Source organism: Podarcis tiliguerta (assembly GCF_965153285.1).
Source record: "Podarcis tiliguerta genome assembly, chromosome: 2".
In the NCBI taxonomy this organism is placed as follows: Eukaryota; Metazoa; Chordata; class Lepidosauria; order Squamata; family Lacertidae; genus Podarcis; species Podarcis tiliguerta.
The window spans coordinates 31721307-31734833 of record NC_139535.1 but is presented as its reverse complement, the minus strand read 5'-3'; the positions used below and the strand labels follow the sequence as shown (position 1 = coordinate 31734833).

The following is a 13527-nucleotide window of genomic DNA, read 5'->3' as shown; positions in this document are numbered from 1 at the left end:
CCCAGGCTTTCTGGGCGAAAATGTGCTTGGCCGCTGCTGGCGCCGCTTCTTCGAGGTATTGCGGCTTTCTGGACAGTGCATCTGCCATGATGTTGTTGTCGCCTGGGATGTATTCAATCCTGAAGTCGAAATCCGCAAAGAACTCCGCCCATCTGATGTGCCGCTGGTTCAGGAACCTTGCCGTGCGCCAGTACTCCAAGTTCTTATGATCCGTGCGAACCTGCACCGTGTGTTTGGCCCCGATGAGGAAGTGCCGCCACGCCTTGAATGCTGCATGAATGGCCAGCAACTCCCTGTCCCAGATGGTGTAGTTCTGCTCTGACTTGCTGAGCTTCCTGGAGTAGAAGGCACACGGGCGCCAGTCCCCCTGCGGGTCCTCCTGCAACAGTACGGCACCCACGGCTCTGTCTGAGGCGTCCGTCTCAACCCTCAGCGGTTTGCTGGGATTCACATGCAGTAGCTGCCCTTCGGACGAGAAGAGACGCTTGAGGTTCTGGAAGGACTGCTCCGCTTGCTCCGTCCAGATGAACTTCTTCTTCTTTGAGCTGAGCGTGTCGGTAATGGCCGCTGTCTGCATCGCGAACCCCTTGATGAACTTGCGGTAAAAATTGGCAAACCCCACAAACCTCTGGACCTCCTTCCGATTGCGCGGGCTCTTCCAATCCAACACCGCGCGAACCTTGGCGCTGTCCATGGCGAGCCCCTTGTCCGACAGCTTGTAGCCCAGGAAGTCCACCTCCTTCCTGTCGAACTGGCACTTCTCCAGCTTTGCGTACAGCCGATGCTCCTGCAGTCGCTGCAGAACCTCCTTGACGTCCCCCTCGTGGGTCTCCTCAGATTCTGAGAATATCAGGATGTCGTCCAAGAAGCAGACGCATTTCTTGTAGAGAAGACCCGCCAGGACGTGATGCATGAACGCTTGAAAACAGTGGGCGCCATTTTGTAAACCGAAGGGCATAACTCTGTATTCATATGTGCCCAGGGGCGTGAACATGGCAGTCTTCCACTCGTCCCCCTCCCGCATGCGAATCAGGTTGTACGCCCCTCTCAGATCCAACTTTGTAAAAACGCGTCCTTTCCTCACCGTTGCAAGCAGGTCATCTATTTTGGGCATTGGAAAGGCTGTGGGCTTGGTCTTTGAATTTAAGAGCCTGAAATCCACTACAAGTCTTTTTTGGGGCGTGTCCTTTTTCTTCACAAAGAATACAGGACTGCCCCCCGCTGCCTTCGACTCCCGGATGAAACCGCGCTTCAAGTTGAGGTCTATGAACTCCTTGAGCTCCTGCAGCTCGTCTTCAGACATGGAATACAGTTTCCCGGCTGGCAGCGTCGCCCCTGGCAGGAGGTCAATCTGGCAGTCATAGGGCCTGTGGGGAGGCAGCTTGTCCGCTTCCTTCTCGCAGAAGACCTCCAAAAACGCTGCGTACTTGCGTGGCACTGCTTGCAGCGTGCTCAATTGTAGCTGCGTGTCTTCCCCTCCTCCGTCCGGGCTATGAAGAATGCAATGTTCCGCGCAATAGGAGGAACCGAAGGTCAATTGGCGTTGATACCACGCCAATGCTGGACTGTGCCTGTGCAGCCAACTCATGCCCAACACTACCGGCGTGCCTGACAGTTTGGTGACGTTGAAGCTGATGACCTCTTGGTGGTTCCCAATCCGCATCACCATTGGTTGCGTTTGTTGCACCACCTGCCCCCCTAACAAGTCTCTGCCATCCACTGTGACAACCTTCAGGGGCAGTGTGGCTGGCAGCAGTGGTATATTGTGTCGCTGAACAAAATCCAGTCCTATAAAGTCGGCGTTGCTGCCGGAGTCAATGGTGATCGGCACTTCCAGAGTGCTTCCGTTGGGCAGTTGGAGAGACGCTGTAAGCTGCACCACTGGTTTGGGTGGGAGGGGGTCTGTGGGCTGCAAAATCTCTGGGGATTGTTTCATTGATTTGTCTGGCTGGACCCCAGTACCTCTTCCTCCAGCCAGACTCTGTCGTTTCCCTGCTGCGTTGCTTCTGTCACTGTTGCCGATGCTGCAGTATGCTTGTGGAGCCTCTGGGGACACTCTTTCGCCATGTGTTGAGCACTGTCGCAGATGTAGCACTTCCTGTTCCCTCTAGGAGGCTTCGGTTTGACTGCTCCCGGCGTGAGGGCTCTGGTAGCTGACTGAGCCCTGGCACCTCCGAATTCCATCGGTTCCTCTCCCCCTCCCTGTGAGGGCGTGGACTGCGCACGCGCTGCTTCTTTGGGATAGAAGGGAGGTGCTCTGGCTGGTGCCCTTCCCCAACGTCCTTCTTCTCTGTTGTAAGGACGTTCCTCCAGATGCACCCCGATCTCCAGAGCCCTCTGGACCACTTCCTGGGTGCTCCTTGGCCTCTCCCCCCTTCCAATTTCGGCTTTTACTTCTGCATTCAAGCCCTCCCAAAAGAGATCTCTCACTGGCGCAGAAGCTTTGTCCCATCCCAGTGCATGAACCAGTCCGAAGAAACGCGTATGGTACTGACGCACGCTGGCTTTGCCTTGCTTAAGTCCATGTATGTCTCTCCTGGCAATATCAACGTCTATCTTTGATAAAAAACACGAGTCCATAGCTTTAATGAAAGCCTTCGCGTCTTGGAGCGCCGGATCATTGTCCCTCCCTAAATTTCTCAGCCACGTTTTGGCTTCACCATGCAAATGGGATAGGATAAACCCCACTTTCTCTCTTTCATCTCTAAAGTCTTTGTCAAGCAGATCCAGCGCAAACAACAGGTCTGCTCTAAAGTTGGGGTACTGCTGTAAACTCCCGTCAAAATGGGATACAAGGCTGCCTCCCCTCTTTCCCAATCCAATGCCCTCTGCTTTGGATCCAGGTGGCCCCTGTTTGGAAATCACGTCCAATCTTACTTGGAGATCCCGGTAGGCGCTACTCATTTCCTCCTCTCTTTTTCTGGATGCAATTACCTCCGTGCTGAGTCGTGTCACAGCTTCTTGCAGGGCTGATATCTGCTCTTCCGTCGTCATCTTGCCTGAGTTTTGTGAGCTGGAAGCACCCCTCCTCTGCCCTCGCTGCGTCAACTCACGTGGCGAGGTCTTTGGTGCCAAAACTTTAAAATTTGGAGATAGAGCTTACTGTCAGAGCTGGCTCCGGGTCCCAGCTCACCAAGGACCAACGCTAGCCGGTAGTACAGTATCAAAGTCTTTATTGAAGAATAGTCTCCATTTACAAGTCTCAGCGTCCCAGCTCTACGTCTGAGCTTTAGACCGGCGAAGCTCTATCTGGATCTCCGCCCCCTGTGCACCAGCTTAACACTCTAATCTTACTCCACCTCTTCCTTCTCTCTCTCTTCCTCTGGGTCTTACTACCCCCCGGTGTCTCTTCCCTCCTGGACTCTTCTGACGCCGAGCTTGACCCCTCTGACTCCTCCCCCTCTCTTCGGCGGGCTTTAGGACCTGGCTCCCTACCCGGGCTGCTCACCTTGCCGCCCTCCTGTACATTTGAACTTGGCGCGCGCGCGCGTTTAACTTTCCTGATGACCGTTTCCTCGCTCCCTGACGAGGGTGTGGCCACTCCTGCCTCACGTTCTCCCTCTGCCTGCGCGTCCCCTGATCCCGATGCCTTGGACTCCTCCCCCCTACTGCCCTCTGGGGGGGAAGCTGGTCCGGATTTCCAGCTGTTACTCTCTGAGTCCCCTCTGGCCCCTTCTTCCCGAGGTGTCCCCCTTGCCCTGACCATGGGGGCCCCTTTCTGTGAATCCTCCGAGTCACTGGAGAGACTCAGAGACCTCGGACTACTGTCGTCGCTGACATTTCCTTCAGACTCCTCCCCCTCGCTCTCCGTTTCCTGCCTCTCCTGCGACTCTTCTCCTGAACCCCTGACACATGACTATCCTTATAACTGGACATTACACCCCCCCCCAAAAAAATGAAACACCTAAAAAGAAACAGGCTTAGGCTTTTGCATTTGAGGTTTAATTCATTTAGGGGCAAATATTAATTTTGAATCTGTGTTCTTGTTTATGTTATATGGATGCACTTTCTTCCACTGGAGCCATTGAATTAAATAACCTTTACTCTTTCAGACATTGCTGCTAGTTTAGTAATGCAATATGGACTATGCAGCACTATATCATGCTAGGTTGACCAACATTTTGGTTTTCGAACGCTGTAAACCCGGAAATACCCTAAATGCTTTGGTTTTCAAACACGCCTCGGAATTCAAACATGCCGCGCAGTGTCCGCTGAGTGCAAGAACCTGAGGCCTAGCTGTCAGCTATTAAGTTTTCAGTTTTCGAACGTTTCAGAACTTGAAGGGTCTTCTGGAATGGATTACGTTCGAAAACCGAGGTACCACTGTACTTTGGAAAACTGGGTTCAGGTCCCACTTCCATTATGAATTTACCACATGAGCTTAGTATGATAATGCATGTTTAAAGACATTTTTAAAAAATAAACGATAAACTGTTTAATATTTAATATTTTGCAAATAAAAATATACTATCATTGACAGTACTGTGCATAAATGTATTTCTTTATTAGGAGAAACACCTCTCTTTTGACATTGCATTACCACATGGAAGAAATGTAGCATGAAATTTCCCTCTTCCCTTTCCTACAGTCACCTGTATATGTGTATGTGTGTGAAGAGACACACTCTTTCGCTGTCTTTGACATAACAGACCTTTGCTCACACTATGCAGAAACACACCTCTGAAAAAGAACAACTGTGTTCATTTGGAAGAGTCACACACACATTTAAATGGAAGTGTGAAAGAAATCAAGCTGTGATCATATGTTCACATTTTAATTAAAAATGGGCCAAGCATCTCATCTGAACAAAATATTGTTAATGACCGATTCCCTTGATCTGCAGAAAATGAAAGCATTAGATCTGTTTAGGAAGGCTAATGGGAAATTCAAAAAATAGAAACTAATCAGCATGTGCTAATAGATTTTAAACAAAGAAGTTAGCTGGTGTTATGCTTCTTCTACTCTGTTCTAAGCAGTGATACAAGTTTAATGTCGTCTGTATTTTTTTTTAAAAAAAACAACTATAGAACTCCTGGGACAAAATTTATTCTTTAATAGCAAGAATGAAAAACCCATGCAGCTCTCCGCAGGCCCAGCCAACATGGTCAGGGATGATGGGATTTGTAGTTCAACAATATTCAAAAGATCCCTATCCCTGCTATATAGAAAAACATTCCAGTGAAGAAAAGTCCACTGCCATTAGGCAACCTAGTATTGGCTCAGGGGCAGCTCAGAGCTCATCCAGACATGAGTGCAATAGGAAACCCCAATGTTGCTCCAGTGTTTCCTACAGAAACCATGTGAATGATTAGACATCACATTCTGGGACCTGGTTTTTCAGACTAGTACATTCTGGTGTCAAATACATATATGGATGCTCATCTGTGATATCCACATTGTTACCCATGTAGATAAACATTTATTAAGCAGGCATGTTACAAATAAGTTAAATAAATAAATAAATAACTTGTCTGCTGCAAGATACACTGGTATTTTTCGAAGCCATTTGTAGTATGTGGAGCTGCCCTTAGATGGAAGAACTGGTCTTCAGATACAATAGTATGCTTTTTTTCCTGAATCAAACTGCAGTGAATAGTTCTCTGAACAGAGGCCAAAGACTATACACAGCTTTCATTCACCTCTCTTATCTCAGTCATTCTTCTGCTCATACCCCATTCAGTACATCTCATAAAAGAAAAGTCTACAAACAATTCACACAAAAGCATCTACTCTTACAGAAAAGAGTGAAAAGGAGAGTTTAACCAAATTATAGTTTCAGCCTATAGGGCAACTATGGGGAAAAAATAAAGAGAAGAAAGCAAATACAAGGGCAGATTTCATTGTACTCAGTCCCTCCAGTTTTCTTTAGAGGAATATTAAAATCATTAAATTAATTGATTTGTGTGCTTCTGAACTGACAGCAGAATTAGGTCAAGTGAATTAGGTCTGCCTAATGACGTATTTGTCAATAGTGCCACTAGAATACATCTTAGACTCTTATGATTTTCATTATATTGTTGAGTTGGGGGGGAGAGAGACATTCTACATTCAGTGAAGGGTTGAAATTTGAGCAAACTCCTAAATTCACCCTAAATTGTTTAGCAGGGGCTGGGAATAATCCTGGCAAGCTTCCTCATGAGGGCAGCCGAACTATGGCTCTCTGGCGGCTGTGTGGTTCAAGAAACAAAAGGCTGATAACAGTCTGGTTTGTTTGATAATAGTAAGCCATCAGCAAAACACAAGACCCTCTGCCCAGTAGCTTTTGTGGTAGGATGCCTGATGCAAGCAACAGGGGACACTGTCTTTTGCAATGTGCTTGAGTTACAGAGGTTGCTACAGTGACCGGAGGTGGCAGGGGGATGCTGGAAGTGTAAAGGGCGGAGCTGTTTCTGGCAAGTGCTGCTGGGAAGGAGAAGGAAGAAGTGGGGATGACTTCATGTGGGGACTGACAGGCAATAGCCATGCTTGCCTGCTGGAGCAGGCTGTTAAAGAGAAACATGGGGAAGGTGCTTAGGATGCTGATGAGCCCCTCTTGATGTAAATGCCATAACCTGTCTCCATCTCATTTCCCCCAAAGGAAACAGAAACCCTGGTTAATGCCAAGACTCCTGGAATCTTGCATTGCACAGCAGATATCGGTGTGGCCTGTAACAATATGTTAATGATCTTTCTACTTATCTGTGTGTAATTTGTATGGCAATAATACCACAGTTTAATAAAACTCCATTTAACTATGTGTAAAAGAGTCTTCTCCCTATCTCAGAGCAGATTTTAATGAGCTTTGAAATCAGTTGCCACAATTTCAGTGCAAATAAAATATATACTATTAAACCTGAGGTTAATTTGGATCAAAACAGAATTCCAAATTCCAGTTGAACAGGCTTATTAAAGACATTTGAGTAAATAAAATTATTAGCAACAATAAGTGAGAGAAAAAATATTCCTGCTAATTAAAGAGGCAATTATATTCCATTTGTGTTTTTTTTTCTAAGCACACCTTGGGGTGTATAAACTAAAAATACAAATATTTGTTATTGGGAAACACTGTGTAGATATGAAATGTGTCGTCCTTTGTGATTATCTCCTTTGCAATTCATTGAGAAGATTAAAGTGTGTGTGTGAGAGAGGGGAGGGGAAGCGTGGAAAGAGGGAGGAAGACAGAAACAGAAAGCACACCAAGCAGATGCTGTTGTCTTAAAAATAAAAAATAAAAGAACACAACAAAACATAAATCCTGAAGTTTAAAAGTTGAAGACAATGACTTCCTATATCCAGCTATTAAGATCCTGATTTAGATTCATGGAGCGGCATTCAAAGAACCACACAACTAGGGAAGCTTTGGGTTTGTGTTCAAACAGCAGCAACCTCATGCCACATAACAACTCAAAATTGAACCCAGGAAGCCTTTTAAAAGGGTTTATTATGGGAGACTACTGTTCAAGGGGGCGAGGAGAAGTCACTGGCTGTACTCAAATTCTTAGGCGCTCCTAAATTAATCTCTTTGGTTCCCAATCATGATGCCCAGCTTCAAAAGATGAATAAAACCACCCACTTAGTAATGTGCAGTGAAATATTAGGAGTCTGGAGCTCAGGTACATTTCTTTTAGTTTTAAATCTCAGTTTACCTGTATATTTTATTGTACAAAATAAAAAAAATCCACTAATCTGAGATAGTCACAACATCGTTAGTTTCTAAGTCTAATATTGGTGCTGGTGAACTGAAATACCATTAATTGTGAACCATGGTAAAAGACTCAAGTCTTCAATGAAACAATTAAGAGGTTTAAAGAGAATTCAAAGGGATTTTGATGACCCTTCTGCCTAGAGTGAATCACTCCCAATCTATCTTTATTTAGGAATATAGGAAGCAGATACACAGGTCAGAACATTGATATATTTAGCTCCATATTGTCTACGCCTATGAGCCATGGAATCCAGACAGAGGTCTTTCCCAGCCTCCTTGGAGATGCTGAGAAGGGAACCTTTCACATCCAACATAAATAGCATGTGCTTCAGTACTGAGCTTTAACTCTTCTATAACAGTATCCTCAACAAGGGGGTGGGGTAAACAACAACAACAAACAACCCACCTTTCTGGCTCATAAATTTCATATTTTTTGTGTGAAGAAGCCTTGTATGTAAGAATTTACTGCCATGAGCACATCACGGAAACATAAAGAACTGTGCCCATATTGTACACCCACGTCCTATAGTTCAATCCATTCCCACCTCAGAGCCATGTTACTTAAGCACCATGACTTCATGTGAAAGAGGCATCAAGCGATTACTGGGGTGTGGGGCTGCACTCTTGGCCCCATCCATGGTCCTGTACCCAACCTCAGATGCCACATGTTTGTGTGGTCATCTGCAGTTGAAGAAGCCCATGTGCAAGCAGTGCAGGCATCTTCAAATCAGCCAGTCATTCTAATGCATGGACATGTAGCAACATGCCCAACAGTTGGGCCAGGGCCCCAGGAACATGGCTCCACTCCCCACATTTTTCCTTTGCAGGTCAGTTTGAATTCAGTACAGTCTGTAAAGGGAAATGTTTCAACTGACTTCATGATGATGTCATGTGACTGAAAGGTGGGCAGTCTTGTTCACCTTGCACATTGGCCCGCTTGGGATAAGTGATATTGAATATGGCTCTCTTAAGTCGTAGGAGCTGCTTTCTCTGTGTGTAGGTACTAGACATGGACACACCCATTTTTTTCTGTTTTGTAAGTGTTTCACAGTTCTCAAGTTAAATCTCATTCCATACTCACCATGTATCGGGCAGTTAAATTATTTCAATAATAGGATTATATGACACTTGTATCACAATTAATGTATGCTTATATGTCTATATTTACTTCTTCTTTTTTGCATCTTGGTCTATCTAATTTCTGTCCTCAAAGATCCCCCCCCCTTTTTTTTTTTGGGCACCATCTTTAACTCCCTTGAATAATTGTCTGTGTCTTCTGATTGCTTTTCCTTCCTGGTCAGCCAGGCTGCCTAGTTTCTCTATGATTGTAACCCAATCACTGTTGTTGCAATCTAAGTGTCATAAAGACTTTTTCTGCATATCTATGAACATGAACTTATTAACACATAATTACATTTAAAAGAATTCTGTGCTGTGTGGACTCAGCAAAAAACCTTTAGTGGGTAAAGAACAAGGGAAAGAATTCAGGTTAGTTTTGTTGTTGTAGTGGTTATCAAAAAAGGTTTATTTTTTTAAAAATATATAGAAGTTATGTATGGGAGAATTTAACATTTTCTTTAATAATTTAGCTTGCTACTGTTACTGGCTGGCTGATGGAGCCTAATGTTTCATTTGAGCAAAATCTGTGCTGAACTTTCCAGAGGTGCCAATGGACCATGCAAAAGTCACAGCTCTGAGAAGGTGCAAGGGCACTCATTAAAAAAGTTTCATACACTTTCACATCCAACAAAGGAAAACTATAAAAGTTTTGATAAACTGAGGCCAGCAAATTGTCACTTTCAGCTGAAAAGTTACAACAAAGGAAGAAATGAGAACTAAGAATGATAGGAAAGGGAGAAGTGCAGACCTTCACCTCTCTTATTGTTACTTTGAAGAAAGAAATGTTTTGTTCCTCTCATATCAGAGTTTCTCTGTTAATGTTCTTGTCCACCTTCTCGCATTTTGATATTCAGACAAAAAATATGGAACTTTCCCTTAAGATCAGCCTCCATACCAGTGGACTCGAAAATGATCCAAATAACACAATTTTTATATAAAAAGGGGGGATATTAGAAATTACAGGCCACTTAGCTCAATATCTGTTTGGGTAAAATTTGTAGAAACCATTCTTAAAGACAGAATTACCAAGCATGTACAAGAACAAGTCTTGCTGAAGAAGAACCAGCATGGTTGCTACAATGGCTAGTCATGTCTAGCTAAACCTTTGGAGATCTTTGAGGGTCTTACTAAGCATATGGATAGGGAGGATCTAGTAGACACTGTGCATTTTGACTTTCAAATGCTTTCAGTAATCTGTGTTACCAAAGACTCAAGAGTAAGTTTAGCACTCGTGGGAGCAGTAACTTGTTAAAGACTGGAAAACAGTGAGTAAGTAGCAATACATTAACAGTTCTTACAATGTGGGAAAATGGTTGCTTATGCATAAGCGCATGGGCAGAAGTTTCTTACAGGGCAAAGCAAGATGCTGCTTGGAGCATGGACAACGCGTGAACAGTTCATGCTAATGTAGCGATTGGTCCACGTAACATGGTCTGAGGTGACGTGAGATACTGTACTGTCTTTGTCTGCTAGCTGATACATTGTTGTATCACTTTTGCTGAACACTACAATAAAGGCGGGCAGCAGCTTTGGAGGCTGTGTGAGAGCCCTTCAAAATCCATCTTGGTGTGAGATCTTTTCAAGCTAACCTGGTGTGAAAAACTGTCTCATCCCAAAAAGACGAGCAGGCCTCGTCATTACAATGACAGGATGTAAGAAGTGAAGTTCCCTAAGGAACAGTATTAGGACTTGTGCTTTTTAACTTGTCTATAAATGATCTGGCTTTAATCAAGAATAATCACTATGTGACCAGGCTAATAGCTACAGCTGTAAATAACTATGTGTGTAATGATAGGGTACCTCGCATGGCACTATACATTAATACAAGTATTTGTACACAGGTCTGCTATTTTAATGTAGATCATATTAAAAAAAATGCTACTGCATTTCACTTCAAGTAGAAAAAATATGGGCAAAACTGGAATTTATAAGAAGCAAAAGAAGTCAATAAGAACGTTGGAATTACTCAAATAAATTTTTCACAGCCTTGAAATTTTTAAACTCTCCATCTTGAGAAGTGGAGAAGGAACTGATAGAGCAAAAGTGATGCTGCCTGTTAGTTCTACATAGTGTTAATGTGGTTTCAGCTGAAGTGAGAAGCAACAAGAAAAAGATATCCAAGCAATTCTGCTGAGTGGCCTGAAATTTTGCATGCATTTTCATATCTCAATAGATACTGCAAAATGTGATGACTGGAAGCATGAAGGGAAATCTATGCCTTTGATTTCTGTCACTTCACCCATTATCCAGAAATAGAGCTGAAGTGATTAATTAAAGTTAGCAGCTAAGGAATCAATCTCATTGGTCCACTAAGTAATACAAGTACGTCATCAAGAGAAGAGATCAATTTTTATTTATTTTGCTTTTATGGTGAAACTGTCTTCGAAAGCTTGCGTTGTCCTGATTGTCTTGCATTGTCTTGGCTCTAAAAGCCAAAGCCCACAGAAGTCTATTTAAAAAAAAATAAAATGGACATTAACTTTCTGGCTGATGAGGATGTAATACAATGTTTAGGTAGGAGGACGACTTGGGTGATGGGGGTGAGGAGGAAAAAAATGAGGTGAAGATTCCAACTGAGATTCAGAACAGAAGTCAGTATAATGTTTCACATAAGAGAAAACTAGGATCTGAATGACTAGTATCAGATACTACTTAAAGAAGGTTGTAATAACTATGGTCTGGTTTGTATGACACTGTAAGCCGAAGAACAATCTTAAGGTGTGTTCTTGGATAGAATTTTTAGTTAGCAAGGGGCTAACTTAGTTAGTTAGTTAGAGCTTAACCAGCAGCCCAGATTCAGATGACATGCTAAGCCAAACGTTGGCTTAGCTCAGCCTTGTGCAAGAGTAAAAAAAGGCTGGGAAGCAGCAGCAAGCAACTGTCCAGGAGTCTGCACATTCATGTTGTCTTGATAAGTCATAGTTTGGTATACTCCGTGGTACGAACCACTTCACTGTCTAAATCTGGTGCTTCAAAATGCAGAGCTACAACAACAAAACTGTTATTCACCTAGATTGCTAAAGCACCAGTTTAAAAATTATTATTGCAAAATGATTTAAAATATTTCAAATTATTGCCAAATTTACATTCCGCCTCCAATTCTACACCATTCTTATCTGTCTAAACAGAAAGCATAAGACAAACTGAAGCACTGGAATAGGCTAATCAACTGGGAATGAGAAAACACTTCTTGTTTAAAGCCTGCTCTGTGGACCTTTGTACATCTCCCCAAGACATATATGGCCTTTGTCTTTATTATATTCAATTCTATAATAGAGAGCATGACTTTACTGCGTAGGGGGGTTTAATTTTCTACCTGAGGTTCCACCTAGCCCCACTGAAAGGCAACAACAGTGGAAACAGTTGCACATGACACTGTACTGCCATGAAAACCTTCCCACATGAGTTTTACCACAACTGTATGATTAGAGTTTCTCCCTAAGGTCTCTCTAAAGTCACACTCATTTCTTAGTATGCACAACACCAGCTTGGATTGCTGAAAACTCTCGTACCTATTTTGAGATAGAAAAACTCACCTCTGAGAAGTCTGTCAATCAAGCACATTTCCCACCAGATTAAAATTAATTACAGAACCAGAACCAAAACCTCCCTTCAAAATTAGAGCATCCAGCCCCTAGTTACGCCTCATTAATATCAAATGTGGAACTTCTTCAAGAAGTTTTCAAAGAGAGGGGAGGAAAGGCTTGAGAGGCATCAAAACTAATCCTCCTATAAAATAGGCTTTAAACACTGCTGTTTTTCTAGAAAAAAGGTGCCATGAACTTCTCTCTTGTTCTGTTAGAATGGCAATGGCACCCACCTGAGCTCCTATGAGCAATGGCTGGAAAAAAGCCCTGGCTTGAGGTATAGTTAGGAGACCACCAACAACTTTCTGAACTATTTAAAACATGGGGTCATTTGGTGATACAGAAGTTATGAACGAAAGTCCCCTGTGGTTCAAAATTAGGATTCAATATTTTTTGCTACTTAACAGTGCATATCATCAAACTAAAGGAACCAAACAACAGAAGAATTGTCTGCTGAATACACTGGTAGAACATTTCAAATGCATGTGAAACTTTTCAGATAATAAATATTTTGGCTTAACATTATGCACCACTTTTAATATCCCGTATAGGAGATCTGTTAGCAATCAGTGTATAGTCTTTATTTGTTAGTGTTGTGTAATGCAGCAGTTACAACACCAGTTCAGTCACTTAACTTTAGTTAAAGAGCTTCTACTGTTTGTCTTGTTTGACAATGTACCATGGAAGAGAAATAAAAGAGGTGACACATGCAATTTTCTCTTCCACATCCTCATGGGAGATGTACTTTTCTGCTGATGATGCTGGAGCTCCTGGCTCCTATTTGTGTTTAGAAGCCATCAAACTCAGAATTCAGAAGTTTTCCAAATCTGTATTTCCAACACATATCTGGCCCCTGTAGGTAAAGGGGATACATTTCTCCTCGGATACCAAAAGATGGACCATTAGGTAAAATTATCATTGTCCAGTTAAAGAGTGGGATTCGGGTTGAAGAAACAATGACCTGATTTATTTAACCTAATATATTAAAAGGTGAAAATAGGAGGCTTATGTTTCCCTGTAAGACTGACAGACGTACAACTTAGAAAATATTTATGCCATTTTGGCATAAAAGCAGTGTATAGATTAATAAATAAAAACATAAAACTTAGAATGCTCTTGTACATGCAACAGCCAGAT

General features: G+C 43.1%; 1 protein-coding gene across 7 annotated transcripts in view; it reads right to left on the bottom strand.

Annotated features, from left to right (window-relative positions):
* The window catches only part of LOC310670128 (contactin-6-like), a 199204-nt gene that overhangs the window by 44886 nt on the left and 140791 nt on the right, over positions 1 to 13527 (bottom strand). The gene's annotated exons all lie outside the window — the stretch shown is intronic.